Here is a 20,884-nt window from a genome sequence, read left to right on the forward strand (position 1 = left end):
AATATTTGGATGGATGGAGATGGGGGTGTAAAGAGTCTCTGTGTGTGTAAGAAATATGATGAGCAAAGCAGCAACTAGGAAAGATAGCTTATGTTAGCAAGAGCCATTTCCCTCTAAATCTAGGAGGGATGAACTTTTGAAGCCTTTTCCACCTTTTAAGAGCCTAAACTTTGGAAGCCCCCAGGCTGATTCCTAAGTATTTCTTAAAGATGGGTGTCCAGGAGGCTCCCCATTCCCCTTAGGGAAAGAACTAAGGATAGGTTATGGAAAATTATAGCAGGTGACTATGTTTCTCAGTTGCAACTAAGGACTGCAAAGGTTGTAGTACTCATTCTGCCTTTTAAATGTTTAAAATGACACTTTACAACTCTACTGAGCCTTTCCTTCACAATAGAGATCAAAAGTAGACACACAATATTTACCAAACTCCGGAGAGCTATTAAGTCACTAAGCTCTAAGATGATAGCTTTTTATTCGACAATAAAGTACTTGATGTAGGCCTTAAGTCCAGCTAAATAGGCACTATAGAAGGAAGCTGTGAGTCTCCTCTTTGTGAGCCTCAGGAAAACTAGAATCCTACTTCAAGCCTGAATTTAAAGACATAAGCAATTTAAGTGAAACTTCAGGCATGTGTGAGTGGGCACAAAAAGCTGAGTCATAAACTTTACTCTTTCTAGTGAATTACCATGACAGCTTGGAAAAAAGCATTCTATTTAAAAAAAAAAAAAAGTCTAAATTACTTTAAATTCTTATGAAAATAACTCCACCAAAAAAAATCTATTTTGTATGTTATTAATCCTGAATGCATATCTACAAAGCTTTTAAAATCAAGAAATTGGAACTTGAGACTTAAGTGACTTAAGAAAAAGTTAACATTTTATTTAATGTACAGTGGCTTCTGACATGAGATTCTTATCAAAACCTTTGCTTAAATGAGTTTTTTAAATGCAGTCATATTTAGATCTTTCTGATATACAGATGGTATGATCCGCCGTTCATGCGTCACATTCTAATGTAATAATGTATTGAGTAATTGGACGGATATGGGCAAGCCACTGTCTCTTTGCACACCCATTTCTTCATATGGAGAAGTGAAGGAGTGGAGCAAGATTTAATAATATCTTATGTCCTTCTAACCTCTGACATCTTTATATTCTAAGGATGTTCTCCTTTTGTTCTAATTAGGTAGTATCAGGGAAAACAATATTTCTTGGAAGAGTTGTTATTTGGATTCATAAATTAATGTTTTACTTCTGTTATTGTAACAAAGGTATGAATGTTACATTCTTCATGTTGTTGATATCTGCATTTCTGTTTTTTATAAACTTTCCTCCATCAATATAATGATGAAATAGTTTAACACTTTCTCTTTTTTCCTGAATTTGATATTTGACTTCTTTAGGTTGTCTTTTAGATTTTCTTACTTTTTTATGAAAAGTTTGGTTTCCAACTATGGTTAGGAAAATTTGGTTTATTGTCTCTTTTTCTTCTCATTATTTCTAGTCTTCTCTGTCTCTTCATGTCAAAAACGTCTCAGTCTCCCCCTTTTCAATTAGATATCATAAAAATACACACATTTTCAAAATTTTTATTAATATCAACTAGATCCTACTTTTCAATGCTGAATGGACTTTATCAGAGTCTAGATCTCTTTAAATGAATCAACAAACTTGGATGGTAATTAATGTTCAACACAGTTCTAGGTGAAACAATGGGGGATGGATAATCTAAATGTCAGGATCCAGAGGGGCCCTCCTTTCTAAAGCTCATAATTGTAGTTTACATTACATTACATGAAAGATTGAATTTGTGAATGACCACGGAATTTAACGTATTTATTATTGATGTACTAACTAGATTTTTGAGTGTCGAACCCTATGCTTGGTAAGTGTTTAGGTTCAGATAAACGTCATAAAAAATTTAATCTATGAAAATACAATAGAACCTCCATAGTTGACCATCTCCTTCTCTTGACCACCTACTTAATTTTCATAGATTGGACATGCATCACATGTACATATCAGTACGTACACTAGGCCTAGTTCCCTATGTTGGCTACCTCTGTATGTTGACCAGTTTGTTACGTCCCTGGAATGGTCGACCTACAGAGATTCTACTGTATGTATTTTACAGAAGAGTTCACATTAGAAGTAGGAACTCTGATTTGAAGCTGGAGAAGAATTGGAATGATTTACCAGAGGATCTTAACAGGTTTAAATTTGAAATGACTCAAAATTTTAATACATTGTTGTGGAGGTGGGGAGAATAGATGCATATAGGGTAGTGGCTAAGGGCACAGGTTCCAAAGCTGTTCTACCTTATTGTATATCTCAGCTCCACACACAGTCTTTGTGTGACCTTGGACAGGTAACTTCTTTGTGCTTGTTTCCATGTCTATAAAATGGAGGTGATAATAGCACCTACCTCTCTCATAGGGTTATGGTGAGGGTTAAGTGAACCCACAGGGTATGGGTTTAGTGGTTCCTTATGTGAGGAGAAAGGCAGAAATGCAGCATGTGTGCACATGTGCAAGAAACCCACTAACCTGAGCAAGTAAGTAGGTTTTAAAATCTACCTCTGAGACCAGACGCAGTGGCTCAGGCCAGTAATCCTAGCACTCTGGGAGGCCTAGGCGGTGAATTGCCTGAGCTCAGGAGTTCAAGACCAGCCTAAGCTAGAGTGAGTCCCCATCCCCATTTAAAAATAGCCAGGCCTTGTGGCTTCTTGGGAGGCTGAGACAAGAGGATCACTTGAGCACAAGAATTTGAGGTTGCTGTGAGCTTGACACCACGGCACCCTACCCAGGGCAACAAAATGAGATTCTGTTTCAATAAATAAATAAATAAAAATTAAAATCTACCTCTGCTTAATTGTAAAACCCATTCTATCAGACTATGCTATTTCATAACTGCTAATTGCTTAATGATGTTTCAGCTATGGTGGAAGCAGTAGAGCCCACTGTGATTTTTGATTTATGGATGACATTCATTGTGTATCTTGATAGAGTTTTACAAAGAAATTTTTGTTTAGCATCTGATGTGACAAGAACATCCATATTTTCTTGTTTCAGATTTCCTTGAGAACATTGATTCTCCCTCTACCATTATAGTAAGCAAAGGTCATGTTTTGAAGAAACCATGAGTGTCGCATTGCTCTTGTGTGTATCAAATGTCTTATTTGGGTTACTATTTTGATGATTTCTAAAGACCTGTTATTTCTAAGGACCTGATTTTGATTCTGCAAAGGTATGTTATTTATCTATACTGTTATGGTAAAATACTTCCTAAAATAGATAATCCTAGGATGGAAATTCCATTGGAACAGTATATCTATTAGTTTCCTAGGACAGCTGTTAACAAAGTACCACAAACTGGGCGGTTCAAAACAACAGGAATTGATTCTCTTTCTGAGGACAAAAGTCCAAAAATCAAAGGTGTGACAGGGTCGGTTCCTTGTGGGGGCTCTGAGGGAAAATCTGCCCCAGGCCTCTCTTAGCTTCCAGTATTTGCCAGCAGCCTTCTGTTTTCCTGGGCTTGTAGCTACGTCTGTTTCCATCATCACGTGGCCTTTTTCTCCTGTGTGTCTTCTTTGTTCTTCTTTGTTCTCTATGTCCAAATCTCTCTCACCCTCCTCTTTAAAAGATACCAGTCACTGGATCCAGGGCCCACCCTAATCCAGTATGAGACCTCATTGTAATTCCATCTGCAAATACCCGATTTTCACATAAGGTCACATTCTGAGGTTCTGGGGGCATGAATTTTTAGGCGGAGACACCATTCAACTCAGTACAGTACATAACATCAGACTTTCAGTCTAAAAGATGATTCATTTGATATACCTAGTTTTTGAAAATAATCTGTTTTTATGAAACAGATTTCTGACGTTGATAAACACCTTTTTGTAGTCTTCCACTTAAAACCATTATTAGGTTTCTAAAGTGGTAGGTTATGACCAAAAAATATTTTTGAAAGTAATTTTCGGCTCGGCGCCTGTGGCTCAAGCAGCTGAGGCTTCAGCCAAACAACAATGATGGCTGCAACAAAAAAGAGCCGGGCGTTGTGGCGGGCACCTGTAGTCCCAGCTACTAGAAAGGCGGAGGCAGGAGAATCACTTGAGCCCAGGAGTTGGAGGTTGCTGTGAGCTGTAACGCCACAGCATTCTACCCAGGGCTAAAGCTTGAGGCTCTGTCTCAAAAAAAAAAAAAAAAAAAAGTAATTTTCAAGTACGATTATCTGTGTTTAATATGCTGCATTTTCATGGCTCAATATCAGACTTTGCATAAAGAAAACTGGTAAGGTTGTGATGATCTTGAAATACCTTTTACCAGCCAAAATTTCAAGGTTGGCACTCCTCCTTCAAATCAGACTTCTTTGCAGTGACAGTGTATTTTGTAGCTGTATTTTACAAGTTACAGCTATGATAACCAAAAGTCTTTAGCAAGAATACCTGAAATAGTAGATCAAAATAAACTGTTGGGATTTACTTGTGCCCTGTATTCTTTAATTTTTTTTCCTTTAATTTTTAATTAAGGAACTTCGTCTCATATTTTTTGTGCCTTTCCAGCCCTCTCTGCCCCACTAGTTACAATGACCACATAAGGAATGAAACATAGAAATATAATCCATGGTAACAAATCAATATTCTAGACTAGCCACTTGGGTGAGTATTTTGCAAATACAATTTATCTTTAATAAGTTTTATAGTATTGTTTGCATTTCTTCAGATTGAGGAATTAGAATTTCTTGGTTAAAAATCTAATTTTAGCTTGAGAAATGGGTATATGTAAGATTGGAATTTGGGAGAGTTAAGTTTTCCATATTACTTTTTTTTGGTGGGGGAGGGGGGGTTTGGCCGGGGCTGCGTTTGAACCCACCACCTCCGGCATATGGGACCGGCACCCTACTCCTTGAGCCACAGGCACCACCCTCTGTATTACTTTTATTCTGATATTCACTTCGGCAAAAGTTTACTAAGATTTATAGAATAGGTATACAGTAATAGGTAGAGTGAATTTGACCTCAAACATGACTCTCAAGAAAATGTCAAAAGTAAGGGCTTTAAATTTTTCCAACTCAGCGCTGCACAAATAATTAAATAGACTTATTTCATGAGGTATGAGGAGTTGATGTTTCTTTAAAAAAAAAAACAATTGAAATTTTTTGCCCAGAAAGTGTACCAAATAATAAAGAGCCAACGATTTAAGGTATCTCCAGAAATTGAGAGCAATGAATCTTTCTTTAAAAATCATAATCTCTAGCAGTTTCTTATTCTAAAGCCTCTCATTAATCATGAGCTGTCAAGTTCTGGATAGTTTCCTGGATTTCAGTTTTTTAAATTTCACCGATACTGGGGAACTCAATAACAGAAACTAAATGTCTTAGAAGCACATTCAAATGATCAATCCACTAGCCTCTGTCAGCTTTCTCTTAAGGGGCACAGGAATCCTCCTTTGTGTGTGTGTGTGTGTGTGTGTGTTTCCTCCCTAAACCATTTCCAAAAGCTCTATGTTGAAGACAAATGATGGCTGAGGGAATATATATAGAAGGTTCATATTTTGTAGGAGAGTAAAGGCACAAAGGCTGTGCGGTTTTAGTTTCTGCAAGATGCTTGAGGGATTGCCCCTCTGTGGTTGATTGTTTTATTGATTATTTCATGGAGTATATATACAATGTATATGTTTATGTTCTATATATGATTTGTGTTTATATATGAGATACATAATTAGGTTCATATTCACTTTCCCAAATGATTTATGTTGGGAATGGTTCCAGCTAATGCTAGTGAGTTTGGAGAAGGTATACTTCCTCTGTACTTTTTGTATGTATTTTCAGGTTTGTAACTGTGTTCCTTGTGTGGCCATTATAATTGGTAAGTTTGGCCAAATTATAATAAATATTTTTTCAAGTTACCAGTTTATTATTTCCACTCCTGCCAATGTCTAAGCAAGCAACTCCCTCTCTTCCTTCCTCTATCCTCCCTACTCTCCCCCCCCCTTTTTTTTTAAGAGATGGAGTCTCACTTTGTCACCCTCAGTAGAGTGCTGTGGCGTCACAGCTCACAGCAACCTCCAGCTCTTGGACTTAGGCGATTTTCTTGGCTCAGCCTCCTGAGTAGCTGGGACTACAGGCGCCCACCACAACGCCCAGCTATTTTTTGTTGCAGTTTGGCCGTGCCTGGGTTTGAACCCACCACCCTCGGTATTTGGGGCCAGCGCCCTACTCACTGAGCTACAGGCACTGCCCTCTCTTTCCCTTTCTTTAAGTACAGGAGTTTGTTTGGCTTCTATTCTTTGTAACAGATAATATGGATCAACAAAATATCCTACATCAAGTATTAGTACTTTAGGGAGAAAGAAATTAGATACATCCTCAGCATCGTCTGATTGTGAATGTGATTAATCTTTGGGTCATACTGGAATGACAGTATTGACTTAGCAAGCATGTACTTGACATTTTTGAACTTACTGTTCTCCACTTTATGTATATTTTGAATAACATATGATTCCATCTAACTACTTTGTTACAGTTTTACAATCACAAGTAGATTCTTTGCGGAAGTAATTTATCTTAATTAACATTGTTTTTATTCCTAAAACTAAATTTGAAATACTTTCTTACTACTGCTTGCCAATTGACAATTTTCTTTTATCTTTTTAAATGGATGTTTAGTCAGGTATCAACTTCCATTAAGTATAGGACACTTAGTAGCATGATAGGTTGTTGGTATTGTTACTAATTTGTTCTTGTTGTATGGGGTGGGGGTGGGGGGTGGGCAATGAAGGATTCCCTTGACTTTAAGTTGGATTTTTAAGTCAGGCTCAAACTCACAGTATCTTCTACTAAACTACTGTAGATTCATTATTTCCTAGACTTTATATTGAAGTTTAGAATTTGGTTTTATTTTAAAGATATACTCAACAGAAGTCATTTTAAAGGAACAAAAAAAGGGGTTCAGAAATTTAAGAATGATTTGTATCAATTTTAAGATTCTGGCAGTAGACAGGAGTTAAGTTTCCACATTTATACCAGGTTGATAGTCACGCAAAACTTTGTACAAATTTTATTTACCCTTTATACTTTGCACTGAATATTATGATCAAATATTTGCAGATCCCCAATAAAGACAGATAGTAATCCCAGGGTATAATAGCTAAATATATCCCTAGGGAATGACAGTTCTTTGAGCCATTCCATCATATTTTTTGGCTAACTCTTCCACACCTGTTAGTATCTCACACCTGTTAGTATCTATAACATTTATATCAAACATTTATATCTGTAACTCTCTTAGAACACTTGTTCAGTTGGTGTATACTTGAATTAACTCTATAGGCTCCATCGTAGTCTTTTTCTGAAGTTTGATTTGTTTCATAATAAAGGCTGTCAACTCCTTTAAAACAATGCTAAATTAGCTTTAGTAATAAAAGTAAAACTTGAACATAATTAATTATTACCAGGGTACAATCAAGGTCATTTTTGTTGCTAGCTTCTTATTAAAATGTACCAGTCATCTTTCACATTAACAATTACAGTTTCCAAGGTACCGTTCATTGCCAGTAATCTTTTCAGATGGACTTGAGCCAGTTTAAAGGGCCCTTATCTTTCAAGTAGTCCCTTTTTGTTTGGAACTGAAAATCATGTGGAATGTTCCATAATTTATGATACTGTTTTATCTTCGCCTACCTCACTAAGTTTCTTGGTTGGCCCATCTCCTGATGTTCCTTGTCCTTAGGTATCTTATTTATAGGTTCCAATAAATACTAATGGAAAAGAAGACTAACTTAAAAAGGTATAAGGATTATGGAGTTCTGGACTAGCAGAACTTCAATCAGCCTTGTTGATGCTATTAAGACCTCTTTTATTGGTTCTCTAATCTAAAAAACAAAACAGATTTGGAGTAGAGATTCTTTTAATTTTTATTTCTAAGCCTTTAAAGAATTTCAGTAAAAAGGCAGATTCTTACCCTATGTTAGTCCTCCCTTATCTGAACGGGGATACATTCTAAGACATCCCCCCTCCCCCACTGGGTGCCTAAAACCACATGTAGATTGAACCCTCTATGTGTTTTCCTATACATATATGCCTTTGGTAAAATTTAAGTTTTAGTCACCAGTAAGAGATTAACAATAACTGATAAAACAGTTGTGCTGCAATAAAAGTTATATAAATGTGGTCTCTCCCTCTTTCTCAAAATAGCTGATGGTAATATACTCACCTGCTTTGGACCATGGTTGACCATAGGTAACTAAAACTGCAGATGGGGAGTTTTTGTATTTGGTAAAATGTTAGTGTACTTTTTAATCTTTAATAATTTATTTGCTTAGGGAAAACATGTCCCTTTGATATTTAGGCCAAGCAAAACCGCTATTATACAACTACCTCACTGGTACATCTACTTTTCTGTGGATGTAGATAGACCAAGTCTATTTACAAGGACTATATAATTTTAGCCTTTCCTAATAGCCACTTCCTCTTACTTAGTAACATTTATAAAATACATACATAAACATGGTAAGACAAGCCTGTTTTCTTTCTTATAGTTCATTGCAGGAGTAAATTTTGACTAAAGGGCAATCTGTATGACATGATAATGCTAATAAATGTAATTATGATTTTATAAAAAATATACTTGAGCATTAGAGCTTTAGAAAAATTGTTCAACACCTGAGTATGGTTTCCTTTCATCTGTAAAATATGATTCTTGAACTTTAGTCTGATATAGTCTAAGAGAAGTTCTCATAAAATCAATAGCCACTATAGTCTAAGATACTAGTACTTTGGGGGATAATTAAATATTCCTTCATTTGGGCACTTAGAAAATGCCATCTTTATTCCGCAATGCCAGGTTTCTTTGGTCTGCCCCCCACCTTTTTGTCAGATCTGTCAGTTTCCATGTCAATTGTATATGAAAATTTTGAGCAAAGAGACAACCTACACAATGGGAAAGGATATTTGCATATTTTCAATCAGACAAAAGCTTGATAACTAGGATCTATAGAGAACTCAAATTAATCCACATGAAAAAAGCCAACAATCCCATATATCAATGGGCAAGAGACATGAATAGAACTTTCTCTAAAGATGACAGACGAATGGCTAACAAACACATGAAAAAATGTTCATCATCTCTATGTATTAGAGAAATGCAAATCAAAACAACCCTGAGATATCATCTAACCCCAGTGAGAATGGCCCACATCACAAAATCTCAAAACTGCAGATGCTGGCGTGGATGTGGAGAGAAGGGAACACTTTTACACTGCTGGCGGGACTGCAAACTAGTACAACCTTTCTGGAAGGAAGTATGGAGAAACCTCAAAGCACTCAAGCTAGACCTCCCATTCGATCCTGCAATCCCATTACTGGGCATCTACCCAGAAGGAAAAAAATCCTTTTATCATAAGGACACTTGTACTAGACTGTTTATTGCAGCTCAATTTACAATCGCCAAAATGTGGAAACAGCCTAAATGCCCACCAACCCAGGAATGGATTAACAAGCTGTGGTATATGTATACCATGGAATACTATTCAGCCATTAAGAAAAATGGAGACTTTACATCCTTCGTATTAACCTGGATGGAAGTGGAAGACATTATTCTTAGTAAAGCATCACAAGAATGGAGAAGCATGAATCCTATGTACTCAATCTTGATATGAGGACAATTAATGACAATTAAGGTTATTGGGGGGAAGCAGAAAGAGGGATGGAGGGAGGGGGGTGGGGCCTTAGTGTTTGTCACACTTTATGGGGGCAAGACATGATTGCAAGAGAGACTTTACCTACCAATTGCAATCAGTGTAACTGGCTTATTGTGCCCTCAATGAATCCCCAACAATAAAAAAAAAAAAAGAAAAGAAAATTTTGGCTCATGTCTTTCAGAACTTAAAATAAGTAAAATTTCACTGGTTGGTAGCTTATTACAGTTTGTCCAGGATTTTAGTTGTTTTCTAGAACTTCAGTGCCTTCACAATTTTATAGTAACTTTCATCAAGAAAAATTAAACCAGCATTTGTTATTTTGGTTTGGTTTTTTTAACCAAATATGCTGCTTTGAAGTCTATCTTTGATTATTGTTTTAAGTGTGGGACAATAGGTCTGGTACTTGAAAGTACAACCATCTCTTTGCTTATTCTAGAGAAAGTTGTTTAAACTGCCAAGAATTTTAAGATTGGAAAGATCTTTTATAAGTAATAACTTTTCAAAAGATTGTTTTTACCATTCCCAGCCTAGAAATAATACAAACCAGATTGATTTGGAAGGGATTGTGATTCAGTAAATGATTTAATTCAGCTCCCATTTATGTAGCACTCTGCATAGTGGGGACTACAAAGATCGTCTTCATCCCCAAGCGTGCAAGGTGGTCAGTGGTTTCTCAGATTGTTTTTATAACAGCTTTATGGAGATATAATTCACATACCATGCAATTTTCCCATATAAAGTATACAATTCAATGGTTTTTAATATCTTTAAGTTATACAACTATTACCACAATCAGTTTAGAACATTTTCATCACTCTAAAAAGAAACTGTATTAGCAGTCACTCCTCATTTTTCCACAGCCGTAGGCAACCACTAATCTTATTTTCTGTTGGTTTGCCTGTTCTGGTCACTTCATATACATGGAGTCATACAGTATGTGGTTCTTGGTGACCAGCTCCTAAACTTATCATAATGTTTCAGAGTTCAGCCCTATTGTAGCACGTATCAGCACCTTATATTTTATTGCCATGTAATATTCCATTTTATGGATATACCACATTGTATTTATCCATTTATCAGTTGACAGGATGTTTGGGTTGTTTTCATTTTTTTGTCTGTTATATGAAATAACATCATAATAGCCAAAGGCTGGAAATAGCCTGGATATCTTCAGTGGGGAAATGGTTAAACAAATGGTAATGTAGCCATTTCATGTCTAGTATGCAACAATAAAAAGGAACGAGCTTTTCCTGTAGGAATGATACACCTAACACCCTTCAGAAGTCTTCGGTGAATTATGCTGAGTGAAATGAGCCAATTCCCAAAGGTGTTGTATATTCTCATTCATATATCTTTTAAATGAAAAAGTTACAGAGTTAAAGATGGGTGCTTGCTATTGATTAAAGAGAGAGTGGAAGTGGGCATCCTTATTGAGGAGTACTTAAGTTTATGGAAATAGTCTTTGTCTTGACTGTTACTGTCAGCGTCCTGGCTGTGATACTGTAATAGAATTCGAAGGTGTTGCCATTGGGAGAAACTGATTAAAGGCAGTGGTTCTCAACCTTCCTAATGCTGCAGCCTTTTAATACAGTTCCTGTGGGTCACAACCCACAGGTTGAGAACCACTGGCTTAAGGGATGTTTGCATTATTTCTTATATACAATTATAGCAAAATAATTAAAAAAAAAGAACAGAACAACAAAACTCAGGTGATTCTTTCTGCATTCTGCCTGAAAATCTCCTTAGCCAGATCCATTGATTATGTTTTCTAGTTTTTAAGTTAGCACATGCTTCTCAGCTTGTTGTGTCACTACCTGAAAGCAGTTTCTCCAGCTTGTGGAGACCCACTGCCCTGTCACCCTCTGTGGATAGCCTCACTACTACTCAGGTTTCAAAGCTAATCCCGTGTTTTCAGTTTTTATTGTTGCAGCACCCTACTTCTAGGCACCAATTTTCACTTCTTAACTATTGCTGTAAAAAAAAAAAAAAAAAAAAAAAAAAACTCAAACCATGCAGAGGGTTAGCATGGCCCCTGCACAAGGATGACACGGAAATAAAGGAGGGATATTTTACTCTGTAATGTTGCTGAATTGAGAGGTCCTAGGAAGCCACGGGTTGTGATGCCTTTTTTACTATTCACTAAAGGTTATCACTATAAATTATGTGGTGACTTGTGACCTATGAATGTTTAGGAAGAATTTATCTATTCTTTTTTTTTTTATTGTTAAATCATAGCTGTGTACATTAGTGCAATTGCCTGTACCCATTCTAAGATGCACCATAGATGTGGCCCCCCGAATTTATCTATTCTTTATCTATTCTGGAGGCTCATACAACTATTTTTTTTTCTTCTGAAGATACACGTTAGAGTATTTGAGCAGACAGGACCTTGTTTATGGTATAGTGTTCCTTCCTATTACTATTTTCAAAATGTTTACACTTATCCAGTCTATTTCTAGATCCTCGTTTATCTAGTCTGTGAACACTTTGGGTTAATTTGATAATGAGCAACATTACAAAGTATAAACATCTATCAGAAGCTATTAATATTAACAAAGCTATAAAATATTTCCTCTATTTTGGGGGTCAAGAGTTCCTGTAGTAATAAAACTAAATGATTGAGAATATAGCTTTACTTTAATGTACATGTCTGCTTTTAGTTTAATAATGCTCTTGTTTAGGAAACCCCCTTCTGTGTTTTCTTTTTTCATAAATTTATTTTATATCCAATCTTAGTGTGAGCAAACTTTAAAAATTTTTTGAGGGTAGAGCATAATGTACTCTGAAATTTAAGGAGTATCTTGAAAATTGTATTTTCTGTTGACTATGTTGGAATTAGGTTTTTCTTATATTGGATTAATGTTTATGTTTTTATTTTGTTGTTTTTTTCTTTTTTAAACTTTTTGTTTTAAAATTATTTCAGACATAGAAAAGAGTTATAAAAATAGTAAAAGAATTCCTGTCTTTCACTCATATTCCCTAAGTAATATCTTACATAACCATATTGCACTTATCGGTATCAGGAAATTAACATTGATATAAATACTATTATCACATTTACAGATTTTATTTTAATTTCACCAATTGTCTTACTAATGTCTTTTCCTGGTCTAGGATCCAGTCCAAGATTACATGTTGCATTTAATAGTCACGTCCTCATCTTAGTCTCCTTTGTCTTCTTTAATCTGCAGCAATTCCTTAGTCTTTATCTTTCATGACCTTGACATTATTGACGAGTACTGGCCATTTTTGTAAAATGATCTTCATTTTGGAGCAATTGATTAATTGGATTCAGAGGAATAGAGGCTTCTGTAGTTCTATTGTCAAGTTGTCCAGTATACTGAAATATTACAAAAATATGATTCTTGTCTGTGGATAATGATAGGGTTTGGATGGCTGAAGGACTAGGTAGAAATGTAATCATTAGGGATGTCTTTAAATGGCTCTATGACTCTGTGCTTAGAGTATGTGTTTTATAGGGGTTTATTTTCAAAATTCAAACCAAAAAAATTATGCTTTCAGATGTATGGTTCATAGAATCATAAACAGCCCTTTATAATATCCTTAGCTTGAAAATGCTTTCATTCCCCCTTCCCACTGACTGACATGTATTTTATGTGGGCAGACATCATGTTATCAGCAAAGCCTTCCATCTAAAGTAAGCAGACAGTTGTAACATTTTATCTGAGACTGGTTACTTAAGTTCTCTTAAAACTCATATTTCTCAAAGCAAATTGTGAACTATTTTTGCATGAATATGGAAACAGGTTTTTTTCCTCCGAGTACTTTTGGTCTTATTTTACTTGTGCCCCTTACTTAAGCTTAATTTTCTGGGCTTACAAGTTTGTTTTTTAAAAAAAAATTGCAATGTGGTTTACAAGAGCATTTTTAATACAATATTCACATGCAGAAATATATAATAACCTGCAGTAAACATGTCTTAAATAAAATCAAGGAATCACTTCTCTAGCACATATTCACTCTTATTTCCATTCTCTCTCTCTCTCTCACTGTCTTTCTCACTTTCTCTCTCTCTTACTCAAATGGGCACACACACCCTTTCCTTTCTGTTTCCAATCTGACTATAACTTAGTTTTCCAAACTGTGGATCACAGCCCCACAACTGGATCATGAATCAGTTTGACAAGGACTTTGTCTAAATGAAATAGATTAAATTAGAATATCTTACATAGTGAGGGAAAGTATGTTATGCATTTATTTAAGTTATGTATCTTATAAATTTGAATGCAAGTATCAAACGTATTTATTTTGAACTGCTCTTTTAAAAGTTTGGAAGTGTTTCATCTATTTGTGTCCTTTTTGGGGTTTTTTGTTTTGTTTTGTTTTGTTTTTGAGACAGAGTTTCACTTTGTTGCCCTTGGTAGAATGCTGTGGGTAGAATGCTATCCTGTCACAGTTCACAGCAACCTCAAATTCTTGGGCTCATGCAGTTCTCTTGCCTCAGGCTCCTGAGTAGCTGGGACTACAGGTGCTACCACAACACCCAGCTGTTTTTAGAGATGAGGTCTTGCTCTGGCTCAGGCTGATCTCGAACTCGTGAGCTCAGGTGATCCACCCACTTTGGCCTCTCAGAGTGCTAGTATTATAGGCATGAGCCACCATGCCTGGCCTATCTGTGTCTTGAACCTAATGTTCTTTAAACATACATGTGGGGACAAGTTGCTGCATAAATATTTGCATAAGGTTTTTAATCCTAGAATTTTGTTTATGCTTGATATCTTGTTTGTAATCTGCACGGCCAGAGACTACATAAGAGGAGGAACACCCACAGTGTTGACAAGTTTTCTAACATTACTTTTAAAAAATCTGTTGTGTACAACATTTTCAGTTCAAAGAGTATTGTTAAAAGACTAATTTTCTTCCTTAATGTAGTTCATACTGGTTTGCACTGATTTATATGGCTCTAAAGTACTAGAAAGCATGCCTGTGTATATGTGGTGCTAAAAGTAGGGTTGGTTAATTTTAAAGAAAATGTGCCCTGCAACTGAATTGTTTCATATATTACCTGGAAGCAAAAATAAGTATTTATGGCTTACGACGAGTTGTTCAGGGCGAAGAGGCCCAGAATCTACCACTTCCTTTCTTAAAACCATCCTTCCTGGGGAGGCAGTATAGTGAACCACAAGGATGATAGATGCATGACTTACTTGTAGGATATGGCAATTATAGTACTTTTTCTTTATGAGCCAGGATAAAACCTTTCCAACACACAAGGCTCCTGAATAGCTGGACCTGGCATTTGAAAGAAACTGATTAGCTATCCTAGCGTCTGCATTGTGATTGAGATCATAGGCATTAGAGTTCAACAAACCCAGACTTAGATCTTTGCCCACCACTTACTGTTTGACCTGAGACAAATTATTTCTCAATGACTTTATTTCCTTATCTGTAAAATGGAGATAATACTTGGCCAGCAGGGTGGGGCTCACGCCTGTAATCCTAGCACTCTGGGAGGCCAAGCCCAGGAGTCTTGCTCAAGACTCTTGCTTGAGACTGTCCTGAGCAAGAGCAAGACCTCGCCGGTACTAAAAACAGAAAAATTATCCAGGCATGGTGGGGAATGCCTATAATCCCAGCTACTAAGGAGGCTGAGGCAGGAGGATCAGTGGAGACCAGGAATTCAAGGCTGTAGTGAGCTATGATGATGCCCCTGCACTCTAGCCTGGGCAACAGAGCAAGACTTTCCCATCTGTCCATTTATGAGGAATAAATGAGCTAATGTATCTGAGGTCCTCAGCCTAGTAGCTAGCACATAAGAGCTCAGTAATTGATAGTTTTTAAGTGCTATAATGACCACCACTAAATTAAGAAGTATTTTTTTATTATTAGAAAATCTCTAGCAATTATGAATATGAGGCCAAATCAACATTCCTTATCTGCCCTATTCTGGGACTAGGTCAGAGGATGCCACTAGAATCATAGGCTGTATAGAACTAGGAAATCTGAAGGGTCTTCTGAGATAGTTTTTTAATTTTAGGATTGATGGTGATAACTTGTACAATATAATTGTCTACTTACTACTCTGTATTTCTCACTGGACTGCAAACTTCAGGAAGACCTGTGCATTATTTGTCTTTGTATCCCTGGTACAGGACATTGGCACATAGTAGATACTCAGATGCTTATTGAATGAAGGTTCCATGGCTGTTATGTGCAGCAGTTGGGATAAATGCAAAGACTTGAGTCCTAATCTCTTTATCTCCAGTGTGGTTCTCTGCACCATAGTTGCTTTCTGGTTGAAAACATTACATAGATGGAAATTTTTGGAATATATTTAAAAATTTTTAAGGCTGGGTGGCACCTGTGGCTCAGTCAGTAGGGCGCCAGCCCCATATACCGAGGGTGGCGGGTTCAAACCCGGCTCCGGCCAAACTGCAACCAAAAAATAGCCGGGCATTGTGGCAGGCGCCTGTAGTCCCAGCTACTCAGGAGGCTGAGGCAAGAGAGTCGCTTAAGCCTAGGAGTTGGAGGTTGCTGTGAGCTGTGTGAGGCCACTGCACTCTACCGAGGGCCATAAAGTGAGACTCTGTCTCTACAAATAAATAAATAAATAAAAATTTAAAAAAAAAATCACTTTAAAAAAAAAATTTTTTTTAAGGCTGATAATCAGCTAAAGTGCCGTGAACATTTTAACTATATTTAACTTAGTGAAAATATGTCATGGACATCAGCCATATTTAAACTGATTCTGACCACAGCGAGATTTCTTTTTTAGAATTCCTTAAAAAAGCCAACCATTGATTTAATATTTGCGCTTGCTAAATCTTCTAGCTTATAAAAACTAGTACTGAAATCTGAATGATATCCATTAAATGCTTTTTTTTTTTAAATAATATGTTGTCTCCTGGGGGCTTCATATTTTAACTGTCCTCAACTTGAGTAAACTGTTATATAACTGCATTTTATGATAGAAAACTATTTTAGACTTGTCATCATGAAAAATATTTTGCAGTTACCAGGTGATGCTAACAGGATCAATAACAGTTACTGATATCAATATCTTGTTAACATCACATGGGAACTGCAAAGTATTTTTTTTTATTCAGATGTGATTTAGTTGTATTAGCCAAACTGCTTTAATATACTTTCTAGTAAGAAAAAAATAAAACCCAAATGACCCAATTAAAAAATGGGCAAAATATCTGAATAGACATTTCTCAAAAGAAGACACATAGATCATCAACAGGTACAAGGAAAAAATATCCAACATTACTAGGTATCAGAGAAAAATGCAAATCAAAACTAGGAGCTGTCTCACTCAAGTTAATATGGTTTTTATCCAAAAGATAGGCAATAATAAATGCTGGCGAGGATATGGAAAAAGGGGAACCCTGTACATTATTGATGGAAATAATGTAAATTAGTACAGCAACTGTGGAAAAAAGTATGGAAGTTCTTCAAACAAGAAATAGAACTACTCTATTATTCAACAGAGGAACTGCTGGGTGTATATCTAAATGACAGGAAATCGTATATGGAGGAGATACCTGCATTCCTATGTTTATCACAGCATTATTTACAATAGCCAAGATTTGGAGTCAACCTAAGTGTCTGGTTTATCTTTCTGGATAAAGAAAACAGTGGTATGTATACACACAATAGAATGTTTCAGCCACAAAAGAATGAAATGCTGCTATTTGCAACAACATGGTTGGAACTTGTGGCCAGTAGGGTGAGATTAGCCAAGCACAGAAAGACAAATATCGCATGTTCTCACTCCTATGTAAAAGCTAAAAATTAAAAAAATCTTATGACATAGAGAGTAGAATGATGGTTAACAGAGTCTTGAGAGGGTGGGGGAAATAAACTGGGGATGGTTAAGGAATGTAGAAATATAATTAGATAGAATGAACAAGACCTAGCATAACAGTAAATGATAGTTGTTATATATTTTGAAATAACTAAAATAGGGGAATTAGAATGTTCCTAACATAAAGCAATTATAAATGCTTGAGGTGGTAGGTAACCCAGTTACCCTAATTTGATTATTACACATCGTATGCCTATATCAGAACATCCCATGTACCCTATAAATATATGCAACTGTTATGTACCCATAATAATTAACTATAAAATATTTTAAACATTCTTTCTGGTACAGCAAATTTCTAAAGATAAATATAATGTAGCTTTACCCTGCTATAGAGCTGATCACATACTTAAATGGAAACTAGCAAGTTTGCTTTTTACATTCTTGTAGGAGGGCCTTTTATAAATCAAACTTTATTTTTAGATAATTATAGATTCAGGTGCAAGAGGTGTGCTCAGGAGTAAGGGAGGTGGGTGCATTTATAAAAGAGCGACACAATACACATGATAATATTATGAAGAAGTAAATACATGGAAGTGAATACAAGCAAACCTGGGAATATCTGAATAAAACTGATAGATCGTTTTCATGTCAATAGTATGCTATTATATTACAGTTTTACACGATGTTACTATTGGGAGAAACTGAGTAAAACTATACTTGAGTGCATCTCTCCATAATCCTCCTTAACCCCTGTAACCACTAATCTGTTCTCTACTTCTATAATGTTGTCATTTGAAGAATATTATGTGAATGGAATCACACAGTGTGTAGCCTTTTGAGATTAGCTTTTCTCACCCAACATAATTTGCTAGGGATTTATTGAAGCGCTCAAGTGTATCAGTAATATATCCCTTTTTATTGCCAGGTAATATTCCTTAATATGGATATACCACATTTTAAGCATTTTGCTTAAATGCTTAATTCATTGAACATTGAATTGTTTCCAGTGTTTGGCAATTACAAATAAAGCTGATGTAAAGATGTGTATACAGTTTTGTGTGAATGTAAATTTTCCTTTCTCTGGGTTAAATGACCAGAAGTCACTGCTGAAGTCACTGCTGGGTCGTACTGTACTTGGATATTTACTTTAAGAAAATTCCAAACCATTTGCCATGGTTGCTATAACATTACATGTCACTAGCAATGAATGGTGCAGTTTCTGAGTTCTTTTTAATTGTAGTAAAATACATATCACATAACACTTAACCATTTTAACCATTGTAAAGTATATAGTACTGCAGCGTTGAGTTCATTTTCCTAAGGTTGTATAACCATCACCACTAGACCAGAACTTTATCATAACCACAAGCAGAAATCCAGTACCCATTAAGTAGTTACTCCCCATTCTGCTCTCTCTCCAGTCCCTGGCAATCACCTGTTTGCTTTTGGCCTCCATGGATATGCCTTTACTGGACATTTCATGTGAATGAAATCATACAACACATGGCCTTTGTGTCTGGCTTCTTTTACTTACATTATGTTTTGTTAAGTTCTTGCATGTTGTCACTTGTATCAGTACTTCATTTCTTTTAAGGCTGAATATTTCTCCGTGTGGATATAGTACATTCTGTTTATCCATTCATCCATCGATGGACATTTGGCTTGTCTCTACCTTCTGGCTATTTTTAATAGTGCTACTAAGAACATTCATGTACAAGTTTTTGTTTGCTCACTTTCAATTCTTTTGGGTACATACCTAAAAATGAATTAAATTTCAAATAAATATGAGACGTCAAGGTTCATTTTTGAATCCTAGGGTCTATCAATGTACAGTTGCTTCTGTGTAGTTTTTGAAAAGCCTATCCTGGAAGGGCCATTTGAGAGAGTATTTTCACACTTTTGGAGAATCACTATCATTTCTGTATACATGCAGAAGTTTTGAAGAAAAGGGAAAGAATTTTTAACTGAGCATTTTGGGATAGTTGAATGGGTTTTTACTGGGATTTTCTTTACATTACAAAAAGCTTAGGCTTGCATGTTCCTATTATAATGAACCAGTTATATTTTCTGTGAAAGAAACATTGAAGTGATGATATAAACTAGTAAACACTGAAGAGTTTTAGGTCTTGGATGACAAGAAACTATTTTAAGAAAGAGAAAGGTGTGATCAGATCAAACTTAAAAGGATGGAATTTAAGAATAACTTTTGGTAGGATGAAATATGGGCTGTAATTCATCAAGACTCAATATGAAGAGACCTGCAGAAAGATATTCACACCTGTTTGAAATGAAGTCATGTGTTTTCTATCTTAGTTTGACTCAGAATCTTGGGAAACTTGGGAAAAACCAACTTCTGATTAGTAAAACTGGAACCATTTTGCATATACTTCCTATGAATTGTTAAGGTTTTTGTTGAATTTATTCAAGCTCAAGGACCAAACATCTTAGTTCTGAAACTAGCTTGAGGAGAAAACTATTCATTAAAAAAGTCACTAAGCTGCCAGTTTTATGGGCCTATTCTTAATGCTGTTTTCTTAATCATTTTCTTCATCGCCCAGAAAAAAAAAAATAGGTTTAATTATTGAGACAATTGAACTTCATTGCAAAATTCTATGGTAAGACTTCTGTGAAAACTTTTAGTGCAGAAGATAATAAATATATGCATTAAGAAATAATGATTGCTGATACCTCTTTGAAGTTTGACTTTGGAAACCCTTTTTTTTTTTTTTCAGGCACTTGATAGCATACAACCTGCTAAGAAATAATAAGAAATAACTGCTTTGCTTTAATTCATATAGTCTGTCGGTAACTTCACATCACCTTTGAAGCAAGCATGAAATTCGCCTATTCTTTTTAAGAATCCTGTAACTTTTTTTTTTTTTTTGTAGAGACAGAGTTTCACTTTATGGCCCTCGGTAGAGTGCCGTGGCCTCACACAGCTCACAGCAACCTCCAACTCCTGGGCTTAAGCAATTCTCTTGCCTCAGCCTCCCGAGTAGCTGGGACTACAGGCGCCTGCCACAACGCCCGGCTATTTTTTGGTTGCAGTTTGGCCGGGGCCAGGTTTGAACCCGCCACCTCGGTATATGGGGCCGGCACCTTACCGACTGAGCCACAGGCACTGCCCAGAATCCTGTAACTTTTTAATTACAAAGATAACTTAATAAAATGCTTTAACTTCCCCATAGGAACACTTAAAGTTTTAACATCAAATCTTCAAGGAATATTTGTTCTATATGATATGCTATGGGGGTTTTTTGTTTTGTTTTGTTTTTTGTTTTTTGTTTGTTTCTTTATTTGTTTCAGTTTTTGGCCAGGGCCGGGTTTGAACCCACCACTTCCAGTATATGAGGCTGGCGCCCTACTCCTTTGAGGCACAGGCGCTGCCCTATGATATGCTATGTAATGTT

At 36.0% G+C, this 20,884-nt stretch overlaps 1 protein-coding gene and 1 pseudogene across 11 annotated transcripts in view; both read left to right on the forward strand.

The window, feature by feature from the left end:
* Nucleotides 1–20,884, forward strand: part of ADD3 (adducin 3) — a 174,405-nt gene that overhangs the window by 91,403 nt on the left and 62,118 nt on the right. For 3 of the 11 annotated variants that reach the window (XM_053583605.1, XM_053583602.1, XM_053583604.1), the window contains exon 2: nucleotides 3,071–3,245. The exons of the other annotated variants lie outside the window; for them this stretch is intronic. The gene's annotated coding sequence lies outside the window, so the exon portion shown is untranslated. The remainder of the gene's footprint in view (nucleotides 1–3,070; nucleotides 3,246–20,884) is intronic. 11 annotated transcript variants of the gene reach the window in all.
* On the forward strand, nucleotides 11,659–11,777 carry LOC128582814 (uncharacterized; annotated as a pseudogene).

Source organism: Nycticebus coucang, chromosome 3, assembly GCF_027406575.1.
Source record: "Nycticebus coucang isolate mNycCou1 chromosome 3, mNycCou1.pri, whole genome shotgun sequence".
In the NCBI taxonomy this organism is placed as follows: domain Eukaryota; kingdom Metazoa; phylum Chordata; class Mammalia; order Primates; family Lorisidae; genus Nycticebus; species Nycticebus coucang.